Source organism: Antechinus flavipes, chromosome 2 (assembly GCF_016432865.1).
Source record: "Antechinus flavipes isolate AdamAnt ecotype Samford, QLD, Australia chromosome 2, AdamAnt_v2, whole genome shotgun sequence".
Lineage (NCBI taxonomy): Eukaryota > Metazoa > Chordata > Mammalia > Dasyuromorphia > Dasyuridae > Antechinus > Antechinus flavipes.
In genome coordinates this window covers 101,512,649-101,536,365 of record NC_067399.1, presented here as the reverse complement: position 1 = coordinate 101,536,365, position 23,717 = coordinate 101,512,649, and the positions used below count along the sequence as shown (strand labels likewise).

Here is a 23,717-nt window from a genome sequence, read left to right as displayed (position 1 = left end):
CCTTTAAGGCTGTGTTGCAACAAAGTATGGATGACTCTCTGCTTGGGCTAATCTTGGCGTGACAATTTACATTAAGAAAACAAGTTCTCCATCAGCTAGCACTGTACATCCTACATAAAACCACTAATTACAGGAAACAGGGAAATTTTGAATTCTGTGAGTAAGTTCACTTACTTTGCATTATACTTTCCTAGGGGTATACACATAGATGATGAGATTGACATACACATTGCTAGAGCTTGCTTGGTGAATGGAAGGTGTAATGGGCTGAGGCTCGAGTTGATGCACTGAGGTCCCAAGCACATGAAGCTAAATAGTAATTGAACCATACTCTATTAATATATAAACTTGGAGAAAGAATGGCCCCCACCCACTCTTTGTGCAAGTCCTGATGTGTTGTATAGGAAATGACAATTTTGGTGGGTGGAGGCAGGGGAGTGGAAAAGGAAGGGGAAGGAGAGACTGCTCACATTGTCATTATGATGGCCTTTCAGCTCAGGTCTCTCTCTGCTAGCTGGCTTCCTGTTGCAGCTATCCATATTGCTATCGCAATCCTTCTTGCCCATATTGCTATCGCAATCTTTTTTTCACCTCTTCACTTCAAAAAGATTGAAGATTTTTCCCTTAACCTGAATTCCTGACTCCGACTGATTTTAAATACGCGGTCATTACAGGAAGGCTCAGAAAGACTATATGGGAGAGAAAAGGTCTTAAGTTGTTTACCAAACTGAAGAATTAGATTTGTGCTGACCTCATTGTTTTAGTCTTGTAAAACTTTGATAGACTATGAGTGCCATGCCAGAAAACTGAACCACTTTCATTGATTTATTTTAGGAGCATTCTGAAGATTAGAAGATAAAGACAAGATAAACTACTGGAAACTGAGGTCCTTTCTCAAGCTGAACTGCCAAATATTCAAACTCTACTTGTAATGCTGGAGAAACTGAGGCAAGATAGAGATTAGAGAGTTAGTAATATTTTATTTGTTAAATCTATTTGTTGCTAAGTGACTCAATTTGCTGAGGGTTAATTGCTCTTTTGGCTTGGATCTGTTGGAGAAAGGGTACATATCCTTTCCATTATCATTCTATATGTGTGTAAATTACAATTTCTGGGTACAGCTGTTGGAGACCTCATTCTTTTGCAAATGAAAATGAAACCCTTTCAGAAATATGTATATGGGACTCCAGTGGTTTAAGTAGGTTAGTGACTCTGTAAATAATATTAATAACACAACAAAAGGTTTCAGTAATAAAGAGGCCCTTGGTATAATAGAAAGAATAATAGGTAAGTAATTATGATTTGAGCTTGGCTATCAGTATACACTTGTATGATTTTGAGGAAAAGTAATTTTGAGAAAAGTCAGTTGACCTGTCTAAAAGTGTTTCCTCATCTACAAAAGTTAATTATAAAATAGATTAAAAATATCTCTTCTACTTATCTCATAAGTTGTTAGGGGCAAATGAAATAGCCTTCCCCTTAAACACACTTTTTTTAGCCAAACTGACTGCTTTGCAATTCCTTGTCAATGATATTCCATTTCCTTCCAATATGCTTGTTCCCTCATCCCTGGAATACCCTCCCTCATCACCTTCACTTTTTAGAATCTCTAGCTTTAAGAGACAGCTGAAATATGCCCTATAACAGGCCTTCCATAATCCTTTCAGTTGTTGGTGCCTCCCCCAAATTACTTCTTATTGTGTTCGAGTTATCTGTGCACAGTTAAATGTAAAGTCCTTAAGGCCATAAACTGTTTTTTGTTGCAAAATTGTTTAACTTACTACCTTGCATATTATGGGCTTTTAATAAATATTTGTTGAATAAATAAAAACCATGTGAAATTGTTCTGAAAAAATGATAAAAAGTTTTACTCTAATGAGATAACATATGCAAGAGCATGATGAAAAATCCTAAGTTTTATTACAGCTAGCTTTATGGTTTCCAAAATGCTTTTACATATTTTCCAATTTTGCTCACGACAGTCTTCTAAGGTAGTTGTCATTTTTCTCATTTTCCAGATCAAGAAATTGAGGCTGAGAAAATTAAAGTGACTTGCCTATTGTCACAGTACCAGGTAGGATTCAAACTTGGATCTTTCTGACACCAGAATCTAACACTTTTTACTCTACCACTTAATGAGAGATGTTGTTATGTTACAAAAAGGCTGAAAATTGTAAAGGGCTGAAACTCTTGAGTTCATGCACTAAGGTTCAGACAACCGAGCACTTAAGACTAATTACTTATTGGACAATACTCTTTTAGCATATGCTTGGAAAAATGGCCCACCCTACTAATCTGTGCTGGCTGGATCTGTTGGTGTAGACAGAGAATTATAAGTGGAATTAGAGGGTGGAGTAAGAGAAGGGAGAGTTACTTTTTGGCTGTGGAGAGAGAGAAAGAAGATATGGAGATTCCTGTGTCCATTCCCGTGACTGTTACCCCAAAAGACCAAGAATAAAGATCAAGGGCTTTTGCTTGACTCCGGCTGATTCTAAGATATCCAGGGTGCTAACTCGGTCTTCACAGAAAATCACCAAGAATTAGATTGTGACCCAAAGTTGAGCATGAAAATTTTACAAACAGAAAGTTAGAGGTGTTCAAACATAACTTTTAAGAGTTTTCCCCAAATATCTTTCAGGCCTAATTTTTTATTCTAGGATCATGGTTTATTAGTCATGAATTTTACGTAGTAGTCTAGGGCAAATGTGGGTAAGTACTGGGGTTCTTTTCTTTATTTTCACTTGATGAATGGTGAATATTCTCCTCCTCTTCACCTCTTAGTTAAAATCTAAACTGAATCTAATATGAATCTAAACTGAAGAATAAATTAGTCATAAAGAACCAGGATTTTTTTGCCCATCATTAACTGGAAAGGATATGAATAATTGAAAGATAAATCATTTTTTCTTTTCCCTTTTCCTGCAGTGAAATGGCAGCATAGAAGGAATGGTCTCTTCTTTTTTTCCTCTGAGTAAGAATGGAAGTTCCTAAGTTGACAGGCCTTTTCATAGAGAAATATCTGATTGTAGTGAGTTAATGCATACAGAGCAGCCCTTTAACAAGATGCAAGTTCTATACAAATCAGTTACTGATGAAATATGACTACTAGGGGCCATGAGATCTTTTCACAGTTTAAAAATTGATTAAAATGCATTTTTACCCCCTAGTAGCTTTTTGAAGATCATCTAATTAGAAAGATATTGAGTAACAATGCTTTATCTGGAGAGTTTTCAGGGATAAAGCTTAAAACCCACTATAGTCTGAAATGGCACTCATTGCTTTAAGGAAGATGGTGAAGGAAATCAGGGGCATTTGAATGAACAAGTTACCTTCTGTTCCTTTCTAAAACTTTAACTATAAACTTAAATGAAAATAACACATTTCATATATTTAAAAAAAAATACATGTGATTGGAAGGGGATGAAGAAAGCCGGTGGGATACTGTTGGATATTTGAAAAATTGTTTTTCTTCTTATTTTTGAGATTAGAATATGTGTTCTGATAGATTAGATAAGAATACACGCAAGATTTTCCCTCCTAGTTTTGAGTGAACTAGGCATTTCAAATCAAATGAATTGACAAAATATTTTTATAGTTTTTTGGATGTGTGATCTCATCAGTGTGGGTACACATCCATTACTTCTCACCATAGGAGAACCTTGTTTATGTTCTGCTATAACTTATAATAACATAAAGCTTCCCACATTCTTGATATCATGTAGACACTGACGGTCTTTTCATTTGTCATTTCTTGTTATTCCATGTGATCAAACAACTTCCTTTTCTGATCATATATCTCTTTGACATATTTTACATTTATATGGGAGTCTTCAGTGATAATATACCACAGCATATTTATCAGGTATTATCTACATAGTTTTGGGTGACCCATAATCTGAACTCTTTGGGCATTGTTTTATTCTTTGATTTAAAAACACATGGCATTGATGGGAAAAAATTGGCACTAAAAATTAGCCTTTGTTTAAGGGAGAAGGTTAGGGTCATTGAAAACAACATTGTACAGTTTCCCAAATGTAATTTAGCTTTCTATCTTCCTTCTCTTCCATTCTGGGCCCAATTTGTTATCCATATGCAATGTTAATTCTTTTTTTAAAGTCAATTATTTATTTTTAATATTCATTTAAATTTTTTTTGATTTCCAGTTTTTCTCCTTCTCTTGTATCCCCCTTCTACCCATTGAGATATCTCAATTTTGCATGTAATATCATGTAAAATATATCTCCACATGAGCCTCATGTAATGTTACAGATGTGTATGTGTTTGTATATTTGTACATGTATGTTTACATATGTGTGTATATATGCACATGCATATAGACATACATAAACACTGATGAACTAACTTTATGGGTTGTCCATCCTAGAACAGAATTGTTTAATGAATCTTCATTGATTGGCTAATTGATTAATTTCAGAATCTGGGCAATAGTCATTCTTCATTTATTTTTCATACATAAAGTTAGGGCAGACTAGAATCATCCTGGATTTCACTTAGTAGGTTCTACAAGTGTAGGAAATAGTTATTTTCCATACTCTGAAGTCTGAATCTTAAGTAATTTTCAGACAGGAACACTATGGTAGGCTAGAAAATGGGTGAGGCAAGGGGGCAAATACTTAGTTTGGATTAATAAGTAACTTGGATGCCCAGGAATGCAAGCAAATACATGATAGGAAGTGGCCTGTCTGGCAGCATATGAAGAGAAGAGGGACCAGTGACTGAAAAGGTTTTTGAAATAGTTCTAGTGTGATATGCCTTCCTAGATTACTTCTCTCATTCACGTTGGTGCGCTAGATCCTCCAAATGGTAGCTTTTAAAAATTAGTATTTACTGAGATGTTATTGCAAGAATAGTTGGTGCAAAATACCTCCCCCCAAATATGGGACATAACTATTCAACATAGAGAATCCAGGGAAAAATGGGTTCAAGTTTTGAGAATGGTGATAAGTGGGACAAATTCTATTTTCTGGTTGAATGGAAGTCCTATTCTCCCTTCCTCAAGTCCTCTGAAATTTTTCTTGAGATATATGTTCTCTTTGCTTGGCCCTGATGCTCAAGATCCACATGCAGTTCTGAGCACTTTTCCTCTATTCTGAAAAGGTCAGATTTCATGAAACTGTCTTTCTTAAGCCTGTCCTCCCTCAGCTCCTATCAGGATACATTCTTTATTACTGCTCTACATTCTTTCTGATAGCATGGTCAATGTTATCAGAATGTTCTTTCTGATAAAATGGTCAATACTGGTTGTTGTGATGGGGGCTGGATGAGGAGAACTGGAACATTTATGTCATTGCCTAGTTCTGGCTCCTCAAAGTACTTTCCAAAGTTGACTCTTTTTTTTTTTTTTCTTTTTTTGCTGAGGCAATTGGGATTAAGTGACTTGCCCACGATCACACAGCTAGGAAGTGTTAAGTACCTAAGATCAGATTTGAACTCAGGTTCTCCTGAATTCAAAGCTGGTGCTCTATCCACTTAGCTGCCCTCAAAGTTAACTTTTAAAGAAATTGCTAGAATATTCCTTCTTTGATATATAAAGATCTAGAGAAATATATAATTCTATTAACCAATCTAAAATATTTAGTTATATTATTTTTATCTAATGACTTGATCACTTCACTCTTTCTTATCTTGATTAAATTATTTGCACCTAATTTATGCCTTTGATTGATCTGATTCAATGGAGATGCCTAGGAATTATTTCTATCAACTTTACACATTTTATTCTTTAAGTTTGAGATATTCTTACCTGATAAATGTGTCAGGGGTGGAACATCTTTTATTAATTTTATTAATTGAAATTGAGGAAATACTTCTGTTTCACTTGTAAAACTTCTTAAACAAAATCAAAGAACTAAGAAGGAGGCTTTCAAAGTTCTCCCTCTATCTTTTTATTAAAACCCTTCCCAAATATCCTAGAATTAATTTTTTTTTAAAGTGTAGACACTTATCTCAGTTATATCTCTAATTACTTTTCTACAGGCATGATTATCTATTTAGTCCTTATTCTATGGGAACAGCTTGCTAGTTTTCCTCATACCAGCACAATTATTATGTGTACATAATTGGCACAGAGAATCCAGCTAATTCCAGGTGTTCCTAGCTGGTGTATGGAATCTTCATATTTGTTAGAATTAGAAGTATTGACTAAGGTTTTAGGCAGTTTTCAAGGGTGCATGTTTATGGTTTCTCTGGCTAGTAGATTATTTATCTATTACTCTTTTAAAAGTTGGCAAAAATATACTGATTGAAACAATTTATGATATAGATCAAAAGAAATAAGCTTAATAATAAAATTAGGGTTTCTGGAAAGTTTGAAACCTCAGTTACTTAGTTTCAACAATGACAAACTATTTTTTTAAAAATTTATCTCTATTCACTGGAATTTGCAACTTCAGTACTTTTAAATTATTCTATGTATCCTATACCATCAAGTCAGATTGAAAACATCATTTCTAGGCCTGGCTTCATCAACAACTGAATGTCCTTGGACAACTCAATGAATTAATTTTTTTAAACTATCAAATATGATGGCATAGTGGATAAAGGGTTAGACTTAAAGCCAAGAAAACCTGGATTCAAACCTCATCTATGAGACATAAAAGATTGTGGTACCTGGAATGTGACCTAGGCCAGAGATACTAAACACACTAGGGGAGTGTTAATGCCCTAGAACCAATTAAAATCAATTGGGAAATATGTAACAAAATAAATAAAAATAAGATATAATGTATAGGATGTTAACATGTAGTTTTTAAAGTCAAACATGTATACAGATGTAATGGTCCCCATTTCTATTTGAGTTTGAGTCACTGATCTAGGCAGCTCTCTGTGACTCTAAGGATGAAAGTAGATGCTCATATATGTTGATAGAAAAGTTTCCAAATCTGGAATTTTTTTCTATCAGATTTTCTCAATCAAATAAATTATATCAGTAAATCAATTATCTTAATTTGTAGTTAAAATTTTTAAAGTACAATCATAACCTTTGGAGCTGAACTGGAGCTTATATGATTTAGTCCAAGTTCTTCTTGTAAAATGAAACTGTTTAAATAATTCAATAGTAGTAATAGGGGGTAGTAGATAGAGTAACAATCGTGGATTCAGGAGGACCTGAATTCAAATCTGACCTAAGACACTTATAAGCTAAATGACCCTTTTTGTCTCATTCCTCCTGTAAAATGAGCTGGAGAAGGAAAGGGCACACCACTCCAATATCTTTGTCAAGAAAACCCCAAAGAGAGTCACAGAGAGTCAGATGAAATTGAAACAACAAAAATAGTAGACGCAAAGCTTAATTTTTGCTCCCTGAAACCATGGCTTAGTCTCTTGTTGCTTCTCTATCTCTAGGCCAGGAGGGCTTATTTGTAGTTCAGAAATTCTTGCCACAACCATTCTTCAGAAGTCAACCCCTACCACTTGGCCACATGATATAGATTTCATCTCTCCTGCTTACTCCCCGTGACATCTCAGATAACTAACTTAGCTATTTTGCCTATCAATTCCATCATCTGTAAAATTAGAAAGTTGAGCTGGGTTACCTTTCTAGTTCTAAATCTATCAGTCTGTGATTGTCATGTCTGAGGTTAACATTGCTTTGCTATGGGCTCAGGCCAAAGATTTCTTACTAGATAAAAAAATGAAAATCTTGGTCCCTACCTACTGCCTTTCTAATGGCTTCCATCTCTGGGATTTAATATATGTGTAATAAGGTGACTGTGGAGTGATATACAATGGCAGGCTTCATTCTAGCTATTGCTTCCTTTGGGATTTTGATTCATTTTGCTGATTCTCTCTGATTTGAGTCCTCTCCTACTTAGATCTGCTTTCTATCTCTCCTCTAATCTACTGTCCACATAGTGTATCATACCCTAATTTACAGATGATCTTAAAAGCTTTTTTTCCACCTTTAGATCTCTGAACTCTCCCAAGATATCTTGGGATTTGCCAGCTAGATTTCTTTCTTAAAGACCATGCCTTAAACCAAAACCACTCTGATTCTCATTGATCAGCCACGAATTGGTCCTGGGCCTAGCCTCATTTGGTTATTGTTTGAGTCCTGATTGACTCAGATTGAATGTAAATAGTAATTATTTCTGCTTTGGCCAGAAACTTTGAGGGTCTTTCCTTCCAAGATTTATTTATTTAGACTTTTATTTTTTTGACTAGGTGAAAAAAGAAATTCTTTGCTTCAATTGCTAACTACCCTTAATCACAGAATGGGTGCAGCCTCAGTCAAACTGAGACCTGTTGAAGACCTTAGCTTAAAAAGCCCAGAAATCTGGGGCAGCTAGTTGGTACAGTGGATAGAGCACCCTGAAGTCAGGAAGACCTGAGTTCAAATCTGTCTTCAGGCACTTAATATTTCCTAGCTGTGTGATCCTGGGCAAGTCACTTAACTCCAATCCAGGGCCAATATCTGCCCACTAGACCCCAATGGCTCTAGAGAAGAAAGTGTCGTGCAGCCCTCTGTCACTTAAATTAAATTCACTTGTATGTCATGGCATTACCTCCCTGATGTCATGGCCCTTTTCAAGAAAGAAGGACAAACAATAATGATCTATTATTTTATGTAGGTCCACTTTAATGGGTGAATCCTCGATCTCTAATTGCCTGACCTAATCCTTAGGACCATGACTCTTCTTGTGGAGGAGCCATATTTAAAAGACCAAACAAAGACCTATCATTGAATCTGGCTAAGTTGTCCAGACTTAGTCTCACTCCATTTGCTACAAATTCAAGTATTATTGGCCCAATATTATGCATGAGGAAATTTAAGACTCAACAGTATTGTGATTTTTGCATGGTTACCCAGCTAGTTAATTTCAGAGCTACTTTTGGAACTGAGGTCTTTCCTCATTCTAAATCTTATTCCCTTTTCACTGTTTCCTATAGATGAGTAGTTTTTAAAAGCTGGATAATCTTTATTTTGTTCCTGAAACTATTTGATTTGTAGTTATCCATAGTTTCCCTAGATAACTGGCTTTATCCAGCAAATATCTGATGTCAGTGTCGTTTATTTTTATGAGAAAAAAATGTTGAAGTTTTGTATTAATGATTCAGTTAACTATTAAATTTGGTTCTGGATTCATAAACTTTGCTTCTGACTTGGGGAATGGGAAGAAGAGAGTATATATGGATTAAGAAATATAATTATCTCAAGTGACTTGATTATAGGGTGAGGAGAGATGATAAATTAATTCTAGAAATTTATATTTGAAGAATTCTGAAATCTAACTAACCTAAGACAAAATCAAAGAACTTTGAAAATTAGTACATATTCAAATACAAGCTCCCCACCCATCACATTTAAGTTCTGAATTAGGTGGTATACACTCCAGGGTGGGGGGGGGGCACCGTGGTTCAATATTATTGATGTTAATCTTTATTTCCTGTAGCTGCATGTTCTGATAATTGAAGAAGGACTTACATTAAAGTAATTTAGAAGCAGTAAAGGATCTTCTCAGTGAAGGTTGGCTTGTCCCCTGTCTTATTTTATTATCAAGCCTCCTTTTTAGGCAAATGGGGTGGGATCTTAAATGAATTAATAAAAGAAAAATTGGGTGATGGAAGGCAATCTAACGTTACTCTTAAGTACCATTTATAAACTATTGAACATGGCCTTTACCATGGAATTTCAATAGATTTTCTAATCAAAATAGATGGTCTAGAGGCATATTTAAGAGTTTGATATTAACCGATTTCTTGAGAGTTTATTCTCTTATGAAGGGAGCAACACAGTAAGAACTGAAATGCAGGGTACAATCCTGAGACTGTAAATTTTCCTGATCTGGGGAGTTGTATTTTGGCTTTTTTGTTGTCAGTGGCACACAGAAGGCACTTACTAAATTCTTACTGCTTGCCTTTTTTGGACCAATCTGTGACATATATTTTCTCTGATATCATTGAAATAGAGGAAGGTGGTATATGAACATAGCAGAGCATTCTTAGCAGAAAGAATAGAATGAACAAAGTGTCAGGAAGTTATATAACTTGTTCTAGGAACAATATATATTCCAGGTTGGCTTGAATATAATGTATATGAAGAGATAGGGATAGTGAAAAATGAAGCTGCAAAGGTAGGTTAAATATGGTGATGTCTTGGTAAATGTTTAACAATTGGATGTCTAAAAACAAATGATACAAAAGTATAATATTCCTTATTAATATTTTTCTCCATTTTAAGTATTGACAATCAATAAGACAATAAGTCAAGTCTTGATTTATAGTGTTTACTGATTTTTGAGGGTTATAAGTTTAACAACTGACTCTCCTGAATTGGTATGAGCTGGCTCCAACATACCCCTGATTAGATCCAAATAGTAAAGAGTTTTGACTGGTAGATCCAGAAGACTGAATTATATTGGGAAGAGTGGCCATTGGCTATCCTGATCTATGTCTAGCCACTGGACTCTTAAGACTGGAGAATAAGACTGATGACTTTGTATCTTTCTGCTTCACTTAAATTCAATTCATTTTCAGGTTAAGACATCACTCTCCTGCAATCATTGGTCCTCTTCAAGAACAAAGGATAAACAATAATCTATAAATAGTAGCAGCTGCCCCATTGGGAACCCACCTGGCTAGTTCCAGTTGGTAAATGCTGCTATTTCCTCTCCTCCTCCTCCCAATATCTTCACTCCACAAAAGATCCTTTTGGCTTTTTCCATGCATTCTAACTGGTATATCTTGAATCTCTCTAGAACGAAAGGATCTTTTACTTATTCTTGGAATATTTAGTTGTTGCCCCAGTCCCAAAAGGCTGACTCTTAAACTTCACTAGAACCAAAGGACTTTTTCCCATGCATATCCTATCTAAGATGTATTCAATCACAGGAATTTTTCATGCCTATTTTATCTGAGGCTGTCCAAACCTATCTGAGATTGCACAATATTCCTGTTTTACCCATTTCTACTGTTTTTTTTTTAAACTCTCCCTTCTCTATATAATACCTTGCCATACTCCATTAGCCTCGCTCTCTTCTTTAAGGAGGAGGTCTGGAGAGTGTGTGTCCCCAATAAATGTCCATGCTTGATTTGGAGATGGTCTGAATTTTTTCAGAGACAACTCTGCAACCCTAGTATCCCAACATTTTTGGCATATCTCAACATCTTCCCTTCTTTCAGGGTCCACATGGGGGGCTCATACTCCTACGTGTGATAAGATATTTCAGGGTTTGGTGGGTAAGATTTTCTCCTCCTGCTTATTTATTCTATCATTTCCCCCCGACAGACTGAGACAACTAACTCTTGTTTCATGTAGTTTTCTTCAGTTCAGTTCAAATGCCACTTTCTACACAAAGTCTTTCCTAATTTCTCCTCTCCAAAATTACTTTGTATTTACATGTGTCTATTTTGGTTCTCCTCAATAGATTCTAAGTTCCTCAAGGATAGATACTGTTTCATTTGTAAATTCGTGTTGCCTGACACAAGGTTTGGCATATAATAAACATTTAATAAGTGTGTGTTGAAATGAATGAATCAGTGAATGAGAGAAGGCTATTTTGGGGTTTCCAGCCTGGGTGACTATATTCAGATTGGGGGCTGTTAAGAGAGAAGTTATACAGGAAGAGGAACTGGTTTTATTTTGGGAGGTGAGATGCAGAGGGTAGGGCTAGGGAAGCAGTTGAGGATGATGATTTTAGTTTGGAAGATAATGAGTTAGAGGTGTCAGAAGAAAATTCATGACCTCTGTGATTATGTCTGTCTTTTTAGTTTATCCTGATCACAAATCTCTTTAGGAATTTAGGATTTTCTCAGTGCTGGTCCCTTTTGCCTAATGCTTACCTAGAAGTCTGTATACATCCAGTGTTCATACCCTAACTCCTACAGCATGGCCGATCCCTGATTATCTTGTGCTGCCTTCCCTGCAAGATTTATTGTTAAGTAATCTTCCTGGCTTACTACTCATGGTTGATCAAATCTTGTGATTAGTGGTACAGGATTTCATATTAACCTGTATCTTAAATTGGATTTGGAGAGGTTACCAGTAAAGAAATTGCCTGAGGAATTCAAATGATTCACAAGCTGTCAACATGATTTATCTTCCTATTAAGATTCCTTTTATGGGGAAATTGCATTGTTATTCCAGAAAGTGGTTATCACATTTTCTTGACCAAAGTATGGATAGCACAGCCAGGATATATTTGCAGGAAAGCATTAGTTAGAAACTACATCTGATTGCCTTGAATTGATTCTGACATTGAAAAGGATGTAAAAGGAGAATGACTTATCCTTGGCTACTCAGCTTGTCTTACCAAAGGTATCTACTTTTCATTGGCAAGTAAACAAGAAGCTCTGGATAAAAATTGGTATTGATTTTGAATTTTTCAGAAGAAGAATGATTGCTTTGTTCTTTTTAAAATGACTTGAAGTATTTGACTCTATCTTAAATGTCTGTTACTATAATCAACAGCTAGATGGTGCAGTGGAAAGAATAATGGATTTAAAATTAAGAGAACTTGGGTTCGAATCTTATTGTGTCATTCCCCTCATTTCCAATTCTCTGTAATCCCATTTGGGGTTTTCTTAGCAAAAATTGTGGAATGATTTGCCATTTTCTTTGTCAACTCATTTTACAGGTAAAGAACTAAGACAAATGGGGTCAAGTAACTTGCCCAGGGTCATATAACAGTAATTGTCTGAGGCTGGATTTGCTGTCCATTGCATCATCTAGCTGTCCCATTAATATCATACCTTTTACATTATTAGTTGCAATGCCTGGGCCAAATCAATGTGTCTCAGGTAACTCTCTAAGAATTTATATATTCAATCATAGATGAGTTGTTCATCTGTATTGGTGGAAAGATTTCCCAAATTGAGTTCCCAATGGTGACAAAAATCACAAATCCATTGTATATTTTTATGTAGTTTCTGAAAAGGCTTTTCATTGTATATCATGTCATTCCATGTTCAATGGAAGAACTCAGTCTTCATGAATTACTGATGGGGGGAATTGTCAGGACTTCTTTTAGTCATCTAAATCAAGAAATAATGAAGATTTATAAGGCTACCAGAGTATATTCTGGGTGCTGCTCTATTTGTATGTACTTTTTGTTCATCTTTACCACAAGAATAAATCTTTGCTAGGAACCATGGCACTGAATCAAGGTAGATTCCTTTAACTATATTTGAGATGATGGAGTCTGTGCTATATAAGATATAGCATGTAGACAGACTTTATATTGGCTATTGCACCATTTGACAGTGATTTCTCAGCTTTGCCTCCTGAAGAATTATTAGAGTCAGAAAGTGAAGGAAGAAATCTTTCTTCTATTCCCACTGCAACTGATGAAGTGGCTTGTCTTGCAGAAGGGGCCTCTTTGTTGCTTAAAATATTGACCTAACTGAAGGTAGAAGAATTTTGTGTATACCATCTGGTTTTGTGGACAGTATTAATGGTGTTTTTGTTTGTTTGTTTTTGTTTCTGCAGTTCTTGTAGTTTATGTTTGGCAGAGGTTTAGGAGTGAGTTGTTTTTAGTATATTATAAGTTTTTATTAGTTTTTGCCCAGAGAGCAATAAATGACATTTTTCAAAAGATTATTTCTTGACTTTTTGTGTTGCTAATCAAGTTGAGTCAACAAACATTTATTAAGCAGCTTTTATGGGATATCTTAAAAAGGTATTGGTATTTATTTTTTCAAAATTATATTTTCATGAATAAGGGCTAAATGATTTATTAGATAAGAACCCAAATAGAACATATATGGGATAGAACACAAAGGGGCATCTAGGTGGCCCAGTAGCTAGAGTAGAAGCCCTCAAGTTAGGAGGATCCGAGTTCAAATCTGGGTTCTGACACTCACTGTGTGACCCTGGGCAAGTCATTTAACCCCAATTGCCTTGCAAAATAAGGAAAAGAAAACAAATAGCTTTAAAAAATTCAAATTAGATGCAGATATTTAGTAAGGACTATGCGTTTTCTAATTTCAAAGAGATCAATAATTATTTTACATTGGAGAGATAAAACAAAAAATTAAGAAATATACTTGCTAGCTTCCTATATAAAAACAGTTGTTTTAAAAAGATAACCCCATTTAGAGTCTTATTACCCTCAGACATTCAGAGGTCAGCATTGTATATGCTTTCTAATTGTCAATGATCCTAAATCAACTTTCTTTCATGCCATATTATGGAAAAAACAAACTATAGTAACTTGACCTACATGATACAAGATGATGGGTAGTATGTACTGATATTTGGCCCAGAGTTTTAGGACAACTCTATTTGGAGACTGACTAGAGAATGAAGATGATGAAAGGAATAGTGCTAGTGTATCAGATTCCTCAGTGATCTGAATACAGTTTGATTTTGTCTATTGCCTTTATATCTATTTTTAACCTACAGAGATATACTAATCTTACTTTCACAGGGCTGGGCAATATCTAGAAGATCATTTATTTTGAACCACAGGAAGGCTGTAATGAGAGGCCAGTATGTGCCACTGCATCAGATACCTTACTGAGGAAACAATGAGGCTGGATAAAATCTGTGAATATCAAAGGAACATGATAGTGATAGGGAGCAGTCAACTCTGTTTTCTGTGCCTAGTGCTTTATAGCACATGAAATAAACACAAGTCATAAACTGTTGATTGAGTTTACATCTGACATATGTGAACTCTCCCCGTTGCAAAAAAAGTGTATATGTGAGGATCTATTTCTCCAATTTAGTTTCCATTCAAGGAGTACAATGCAATAGACGCACTTTTGGTAATTTATTTGATTATAATTCATAGTAATTATAGAAGAAATCTTTGTTCAGCTTAAATATTTCCCATCTATTAGGCTAGAGGATAGTGTCCTTTTGTATTTCCTTTCATGTCTGTGGAGAGTTGATTTTAACTATATTGTGGTTCTTGCCTTAATAATGAAGCACTTTTAGATCTTCTTTTCCTTACTCTGCCTTCTGAGAGGTCATTACAATTAACTGACCTTAGTTTATGATTCCTGAGTTTGACATCAAGCACAAAAGACTCCTAGCTGACCGTTCCCTCCTTTCCACTATATTGCTGACCTTTTGTTCTTAACTCTTTTCTTTGGTAAATGAGGATCATAGAGATTTTATTCAAAAGCAGCAGAGGAACCTACTGGTTTTCTAGAAATGGAAGGTTTTTCCCTTTTTAATTTAAAGAAGTTTTAGTAGAGTCAGAAATGGGGGGTCTAGGATGGAGTAAGTGAAGACTGTGTTAGGATTCCTTGAGTGGCCTCAACAGTGTTTAAATCATTTAACAGCATAGCAATGATGTAGAAGTAATAGGCAGAGTCCAAAAGATCACTTAGCAGGTAACACACACCAGGCATGAATTCCTTCTCGAAACAGCTCTCCTTTCTTTTCTTTTTAATAAAGAGCACAGTCTGCTCTCTGGTGCTACCCATCAAGATATGCTTAATAATTACAGACCTGGGAGGATTTGAAATTTCAAAGAATTTTTTTTCTTATTTTTGCTATCTCTGGTGCTGGTAAAGTGAGGAAATGGGACAAACAAGCAAGAGACACTTTTGAAAACACTGTGAGTACTTGCACTGTTTCATAGAGGTTTCACCAAATGGTAAAACCTTTGGACGAGGGTGATGGTATTACAGAACAGTAATAAAAATATAATAAGCATTTCCTAAGACATTCCTTTTGGTATAGCTAAAGATGAGCTTGAGTCAATCTGAGAGATGCCTTTTAAAGTCAAATCTATATCAACTAAACTTTGAGAAATGTGTAACTTTAGGATTAACTTTCTCCTGAAGTTCAGATATACTCTTTTCACATGGTTGATTGGAGCATGATGACTCATATGCATCATCTTTTATGATGATTCTTACTCCTACATGAGTATAGCAGCTTGATTCCCAAAGGGGTTGAAAATTGGAAGGCATACTAGTGATTAAGAGAATTTTCATTACTTTCTGCTCTTGGTGGGGAGGACTTTAAGTCAACTAAACACCTTTCTTGTGGGAAGAATTGAGTCATAATTAAAAGCAGGAAATAAGTTTGACAAGTGTTTTCAGCGAAGAAGAAGGAAATAGATCATGCTGCTTTCCCCCCTCCCTCTCTTTTTCCTCTTCTCCATGTATTTAAAAACCTACCCATCTTTAAAAGCCTAGTTCAAGTTAAATTTCTTCAGAATTTTGAAAAATTAGTGATTAATTTGGGCTATCATTCATAGCCTATGGAGGCTATGGAGAGTTGATGTAACATTTATGTAATCTATATGTTACAATTTAGTGCTTATTTACTCCCAATTTTTCTAATTTTTTAATAAACAAATCTGTCTTTTTTCCAAATTTGATGAATCCCTTCCACTTCTTTCCTCTGGGGCCAAATAGAACAATCCTTTTTCATGTGATAGTTGTCTTCAAGAAGTTCTAAATGTTTTTATCTTTGAGCTAAAAGTCATGATTGCTTCATTATTTTCATGCAGCAAGAATTAACTCTAAGTTTTTGACCATCTTTGGATATTCCAAGAGGATGGAGAGTTAACATTCTTAAAGAGTTTCACTTTTTAAAATGTCACACCTAGAACAGAACACAGTATTCCAGATAGGGCTTGAATAGGAGAGTATCATGATACCAGTGACTATTTATTCCTAGAAACTATGCCTTTCATTGCAGTTTTTTGTTGTGTCACTTTTTAATTGTATCTATTTATTAACTCTATTTGAATTTTCTTGGCAAAGATACAAGGGTACTTTACCATTTCCTTTTCCAGCTCATTTTTATAGAAAAGGAACTGAGTTAAACAAGTTTGTCACTTGCTCAGGGTAACATAACTAGTAAATATTTGAGGCTGGATTTGAATTCACAAAAATCAAATCTTCTTGACTTCAAGCTCAGTGCTCTACAACAGTGCTGTATAGAAAATAATCCAATCAATGCCGCTAAAGACTGTACTATTTTCTGAACTTCCATATCATACTTTGTATTCATATTGATCTTCTATTAAACTCCTACCTCTTTTTCAGGTAAGTTTTTAGGTAGACATGCCTCTACTCTATGGTTCTTGTGAAACTGACTTTTTTTTTGAAATACTTAACATATTTCCCTATGCAATTTTGTTATTAGATTGGCCTCAGCTAAGATTCAAGGTTTTGGGTTCTCTGTTATCATCCAGGATATAGCCAATCTTCTCAACTTTGTCAAGTTGTCAACAAGCATTTTTAAAAGCATATGATGTTATTTATGTTTTCTATGTGCATGCTACCTATTTCTTTATCTGAGTCACTGATAAAAATATTAAACAACAGTGTGAATACAATTCCATGGGTATTTTCATATAAGATTTCCAAAATACTATTAATTAGAGCTTCATAACTTTCTTTGTATGTCATAGGCTCTTTTCACAATAATGTTTTAAATGAATTACATATATATGTGTGTGCGTATGTGTGTGATATTATAGAAAAACAATTATATTGGAATAGCTATTTCTATTTGTCTCTTTCTCTAAATCTATATTAAAACAAGTTCATAGATTCCAATTCAAAACTCCTTTACCCTGTATCAAATTATTAATGACTTAGGATTGGCCATTTATCCAGTTCTGGATCTGTCTAATTGTATTATTGTCTAGTCTGTTACTATCCATCTTGACCAGATGTATAATTTCGGGACTCCAAATCCAGTGGTCTTTTCTTTAAACCAAATTGAGATTGTGTGGGTATAATCTTATCTGATTAAAGAAAGCCACTTGGTATAGGTAGAGGAATTTTCCCCCTTATGTATCTGAGTCTCATTTCATTTTATACTGCAAGTTAACAGTTTTGATATTGACAGCTTAAAATTTACCATAGTATACGTCCTTGTAATAAAAGTTATTATATAATAGATTTCCAAGTGGATCTCCTATCAATGTCAAGCAATATTAAAAGGACAAAAACCCACATTTTTTCCTTAGATGGGATGTCCAGTTATTTTATGCATTTGAAATAATGTCTGTAAATTTTGGGAAATGAAAAATCTTTACTTAAGAATTCTTTCCCTACCCATAGTTGTGAAAGATATTCCATATGATTCTCTTCTAATATTTTTAATGATGTAACTTTAATATGCATATCATGTATGAAAAAATATAATTTCTACATTCATTTATTGCCTTAATGAACATAAATAGAATAAATAAAATTTCATGGATTGATAGATTTTAGAAATTATTTTCAAGGTGTTCATGTTTAGGTCAATATAAATAAATATGTACCTTTGCTGATTAGAACTATCAGCTCTGTTAAAAATTAGGATAAACAAATTCCAGCTAACACTAACTCACTAACTGGTTGTATTGTGGTTTTTTCTCCTATTAATGTTAATTTCTTATAGTGTGAATGTCTTAAAAGCATCTTCTAGGGATTCAGCTGGATTAAAAACATTTCTAGGGGATTCCTTATTTTGTTTATCATATATAAGAAATTGTTTGAAGTTTTCATTAATAGCTTTTTTTTTTTTTTTTTGCAACATGCACTGATAGTTAATGGGGTTTTAAATTAAATAAATAGGTATATATATTGAATACCTTCTATATGTAATCCACTGTGGGTGACTCAAAGAAGTAAAAGGGAGGTTTATTAAGGAGGGTGTAGTCTAGTGGGAGGATTCAGTAACACTTGAAAAGCGAAATAATGATGGAAACTTTTATAAACTAGTTCAAGACAATGATAGAAGAAATATCACTGAAACATTATATGTGACTACATGACAATGAACTATACCAGTAATAATTACCATGAGTTCAGAGAAGAGATAAATTTAGATTGAGGGGAGCCAAGAAAGACTTCAAAGAGGAGTATTAGCCTTGCCTAATTTTCCACATTGAAATGGCCAGGCAGGTCTCTTTTAGGCAGATGAATAATATGTCAATATGTGCACCTTAATATAGACATCTAAAATTTTGGGTTTAGGAAAAATTTAAAGGGTTATAAAACTAATGTAATCTCATCTGGCTTAACTGATTTCTTAATATAAAAAAGTATTTTAAAATCTGTTCAAGGTATGAAAAGGAACCCAACATGTAGATTAATTAGAAGTAATGAAAACAGCTGTCAAACTAGTCTGAAACCTTGGCTTACTACAATTAAGTGTTCAATACAAACTAATTAAATTAGAAGTTCCCAGGTGTTTGTTTTATAGACAGCATAAATTATGCATTGAGGCAGGAAACTTTGACCATACTACAGACTGGATTTGGGTTGTTTATATTGCTTTATTGTGATATCCAAAATTTGCTTCTGGCTTTATGATAATATGACATTTCAGAAATATCATAAAGTAGTCACATAATCAAAGAGTATTAATTTAGATGCAAAATTTTAGTTATTTTTTTATTGAAAAAGTATTTATTAATCATTATGTTCAATTTTTTTCTATTATTACTCCCAAAGTTGTTGATGACTTCTTTATATTTAATTTCCTTAGGGTATCCTTGCATAGTATGTCTATCCATAAATAATGGAAAACAGAGACTATGTAAATGTGAAGGGTATGGTTGCTGAGTGTCATGTAATGAAAGGCATGCTACTAAATTTATCTTAGTAAAAAAATCTTTACTGCCACCTCCTCTCAATTTTTATTAATGTTTTTGGTTAGCATAAATTGTGAACATTGCTCATCTTTAACTCTTGCTTCCCTTGTTTCCTTTAAGTCCTACTTAAAATCCCACCTTCTTTAAGAAGCCATTCTTATCCTCCCTTAATGCTAATGCCTTTTATTAATTGATTATCTCCAATTAATCCTGTATCCAGTGTACATAGTTGTTTAAATGTTGTCTCCTCCATTAGATTGTAAGCTTCTTAAGAGCAGGTTCCTTTTTGTCTTTTTTTGTACTCTTACTTTCTATAGTGCCTGGCACGTGGCAGGTTCTTAATAAATGCTTGTTGACTTTGTATAGCAACTTAAGGGATTCAATCAGACATGGCACTTTTGTAGCTACACTTAGTTCTCCATGCTCTAAAAATAGTTTAACTTGATATCAGACCCTGCTATCAATAGGAGGGTCACTTATATTTAAATAGTAATAACCACAACTTTCCTCCCATAATCCTGATCTTCTCTTTATAGGATCCATTGCCACTAATAGGGTTTGTTTTATTGGTTTTTTGGATTAGGCCAAAACCAATTGAAGTTGGTTCTAAAACCTTCCCTGTTATTACCTGCTCAAAAGTCCAAAGGATTTTGAGGACTTGGAATTTGTACATTCTCTCAGGGAAGTATTCAGATCTCACAGTTCCTTTTCAAGTCTGGTCACCAAAGTAACCTCACAGGCAATATAAAACCTTTGTCTGGGATTGATTACCTATACGCATCCCCTGAACTAGTTCCTTCTTTTTTTAGAGGCCATCTGATCCAATATCCATCAGGCTGTTGCATTAATCTTTGTGCAACAGTATGTGACTGAGTCTAGCTTTCTCTCTGAATATAGCACCTTGAATTCAATAATCTCCAAAGCCCTGACACATACAAGCATGGCACTTCCATGGCACTCAATTGTTGAGTCATTTCACTTGTGTCTGACTCCTTGTGACCCCATTTGGGGTTTTTCTTGGCACAGGCACTGGAGTGGTTTGCCATTTCCTTCTCCAGTTCATTTTTATAGATAAGAAACTGAGGCAAACAGGATTAAGTGTCTTCCCAGGGTCATACTTTATTTATATAAAGTGTGTGAGGCAAATTTGAACCCATGAAGATGAGTCTTTCTGATTCTATAACCAGTCCTCTAACTATTAAATCACCTTGTTGCCCTGGTTCCCCTCTAGCTCCTCCCCAAATATGATATAGTACTTGCTTCTGTCTGTCCTACTGCTGCTACTTTTTGAAATTCCTATAGTTGAACACATGTACAATCCATCTCCAATAGAGAAAGTTGTGTTCTTTTGTCCTTGTAATCAACAGTACTATTATGGTTGTATGTCTCTGTGTTAGTTCATTCTCTGGTTATCTTGACATGACTCATCCAGGTATTATGGGAGGTCAAAGTATTTGACTCAGGATCAAGTAATAGGTGAGGAACAAGTTGTATAGTACTTGGAAAATTGTGTAGCCCTTTTAATAGTCCCAAGCTCCACTATTTTGCAAAAACCCATCTTTTTGATATTATTATTGTCTTGATGATGTCTATTACTCCCATACTGTCATGATCTCTGAAGAATCACAACTGCAGGGCAATGGAAAGATAGGTGGTTGGTACTGGTGATTGGTAAAGGCTTCCTCTGGAACACTACTACTATTTTCTTCTCCTCTTCTTTGTTGTTATTGCTGTCATTGTTATTCTTCTTTTCCTCTTCCTCCTCCTCTTTCTCTTTCTCCTCCTCATTCTCCTCTTTCTCCTTTTCCTCCTCCTACTTCTTAATCTTCTTCTTGTTCTCTTTGTTGTTGTTTTTTTTTCCCCCAACTCGGGGATTTTGAGTGAAATTCTTTTTGCAGTGGTGATCTTTGTTTAGGAGAGTAGTAGGTTCCTACATTTGGAATGGTTGAACTATATAATAGTTTCTCAGATTCTCATCAACAAGGATAGAAGCTGTAGAACAAGCCCAAAGTCAGCCATATGGGTAAGTCAGATCATCTCCAGCCTTCTTTTGCTCATCCCCTCATCTTCCCAACTACTGCTCAGAGGACTCAAATCATTGTCTGGAACCAGAGTAAGAGATTAAATCATTTCTCTACCAATTACTGCCATAGAATCACTAGACAACCATGAAAACTAACATACAAGGACAGGGAACATGACATAAAAAGGAGAGCTAGGATGTCCAAAATCTACCTCTAGACCTCTCATACTCTTCCTAACTTTCCATATCAGCTACCCTGAAGAATCTTTCTTTTCCCCCTACCTCCAGGATCTTTTCTTCTGATTGGTGCCTTTTCAAATTAATTAATTGATTGATCAATTTTTATTAAAGTTTTTTAATTTTCAAAACATATTCATGGATAATTTTTAAAAATTAGCCTTTGCAAAACCTTGTCTATTAATTTTCTCCCTCTTCTCCCCACCCCTCCCCTAGATGGCAAGTAATCCAATATATGTCAAACATGGTAAAATATATGTTAAATCCAATATATGCATATATATTTATACAATTATCTTGCTGCACAAGAAAAATCAAATCAAAAAGAAAAAGAAAATGAGAAAAAATAAAAAATAAAAAAAATAAAGCAAACAACAACAAATAGAGTAAAAATAGAGTGATTGAGACTCCATTCCCACATTCTTCTCTCTGGGGGCAGATAGCTCTCTTCATCACAAGAGCATTGGAATTAGCCTGAATCATCATTCTTGAAATCTATGTTGATAACCATGTCTATCAGAATTGATCATCTTATAATCTTGCTGTTGCCATGTATAATGATCTCATAGTTCTGCTCATTTCACTTAGTATCAGTTCATGGAAGTCTCTCCAGCCCTCTCATAAAGGAAGGAAAGGAAGCCACACGATGATTTCCTGCTGATTATTTCTTATAGAAAAATAATATTCCATAACATTAATATACTATAACTTATTCAGCCATTTTCCAACTGATGGGCATCCACTTTGTTTCCTGTTCTTGCCATTACAAAAAGGACTGACATAAACATTTTTGCATATGTGTGTCCCTTTCCCACCTTTATGATATCTTTGTGACACAAGCCCAGTAAAGGCTTTTGGATCAAAGGGTATGCACATTTTGATAGCCCCTTGGGCATAGTTCCAAATTGCTCTCCAGAATGGTTGGATCAGTTCACTACTCCACCAAGAATGTATTAATGTCCCAATTTTCCTATATCCCCTCCAACATTCATCATTATCTTTTCCTTTCATCTTAGCCAATCTGAGAGATGTGTAGTAGTATCTCAGAATTGTCTTAATTTGCATTTCTCTCTGATCAATAATGATTTAGAGCACCTTTTCATATGATTAGAAATGGTTTTAATTTCATCATCTGAAAATTGATCATTTGCTTTGACTATCAATTGGAGAATCTGATTGGTGATTTCTTTCTGAGGACTACAGTTATAAGGAGGACCTCAACCATGCTGTATATCATAGCACTTTTGAACTCTCCAGAATCTTATTCCTTCTTATTACCAGCTGCATTATTCCCTACCTACCAAAAAAGTACTCCTGACCTCTTTACATTTATGTATGTTCTTCACCCATTAGACTGTAAGTTCCTTGAGAGTAGAGGGTATCTCTTTTGCTTATATTTTGTATCCTCAAAAATTAGCACAGTGCCTGTCATTTCATTAATGTTTAACAAATTGATTAATATATGTTTTATTGCAGTGTCTATTTTTGTCACTATCCATAAATTTATCTCGGTTAATCAATTTTTAGCTTTCTTGATCTTTTTCTCTCCTCCACTCTTACAAGCGAATTAGATACCTAAAGCCAGGCTAAATACTTTACAAATATTATCTCATTTGATCCTTATCTTAGGTACATATAAGAATCTTCAGCATTCCCTGTCTCCAGCTCTTAAGAGACCTCATTTGCTATGAAGAATATCCCTCATTAAATTTTACTGGTTATGTAAGTATTTTGTGTGTGTGTGTGTGTGTGTGTGTGTGTGTGTGTGTGTGTGTGTGCGCGCTCTCTTTTTCTTTCTAGTGGGGATGCAAATTTACCAGAAAAATCACACATTTGGTGAAGTATTTGCTGCCAAGTACAGGAAAGACTGATCACTTTCCTTTTCCATTAAAAAAGATGCTATAAAAGTAGAGAAATAATACTAATTCACATATATG

At 34.7% G+C, this 23,717-nt stretch overlaps 1 long non-coding RNA gene across 1 annotated transcript; it reads left to right on the top strand.

Moving 5' to 3' along the window:
- The first annotated feature begins 360 nt into the window (after nucleotides 1-360).
- On the top strand, nucleotides 361-23,505 carry LOC127552381 (uncharacterized). Its single transcript, XR_007951351.1, has 3 exons — nucleotides 361-967; nucleotides 2,019-2,074; nucleotides 23,410-23,505. It is a non-coding gene; the product is annotated as an uncharacterized LOC127552381 (long non-coding RNA).
- The last annotated feature ends 212 nt before the right edge of the window (nucleotides 23,506-23,717 follow it).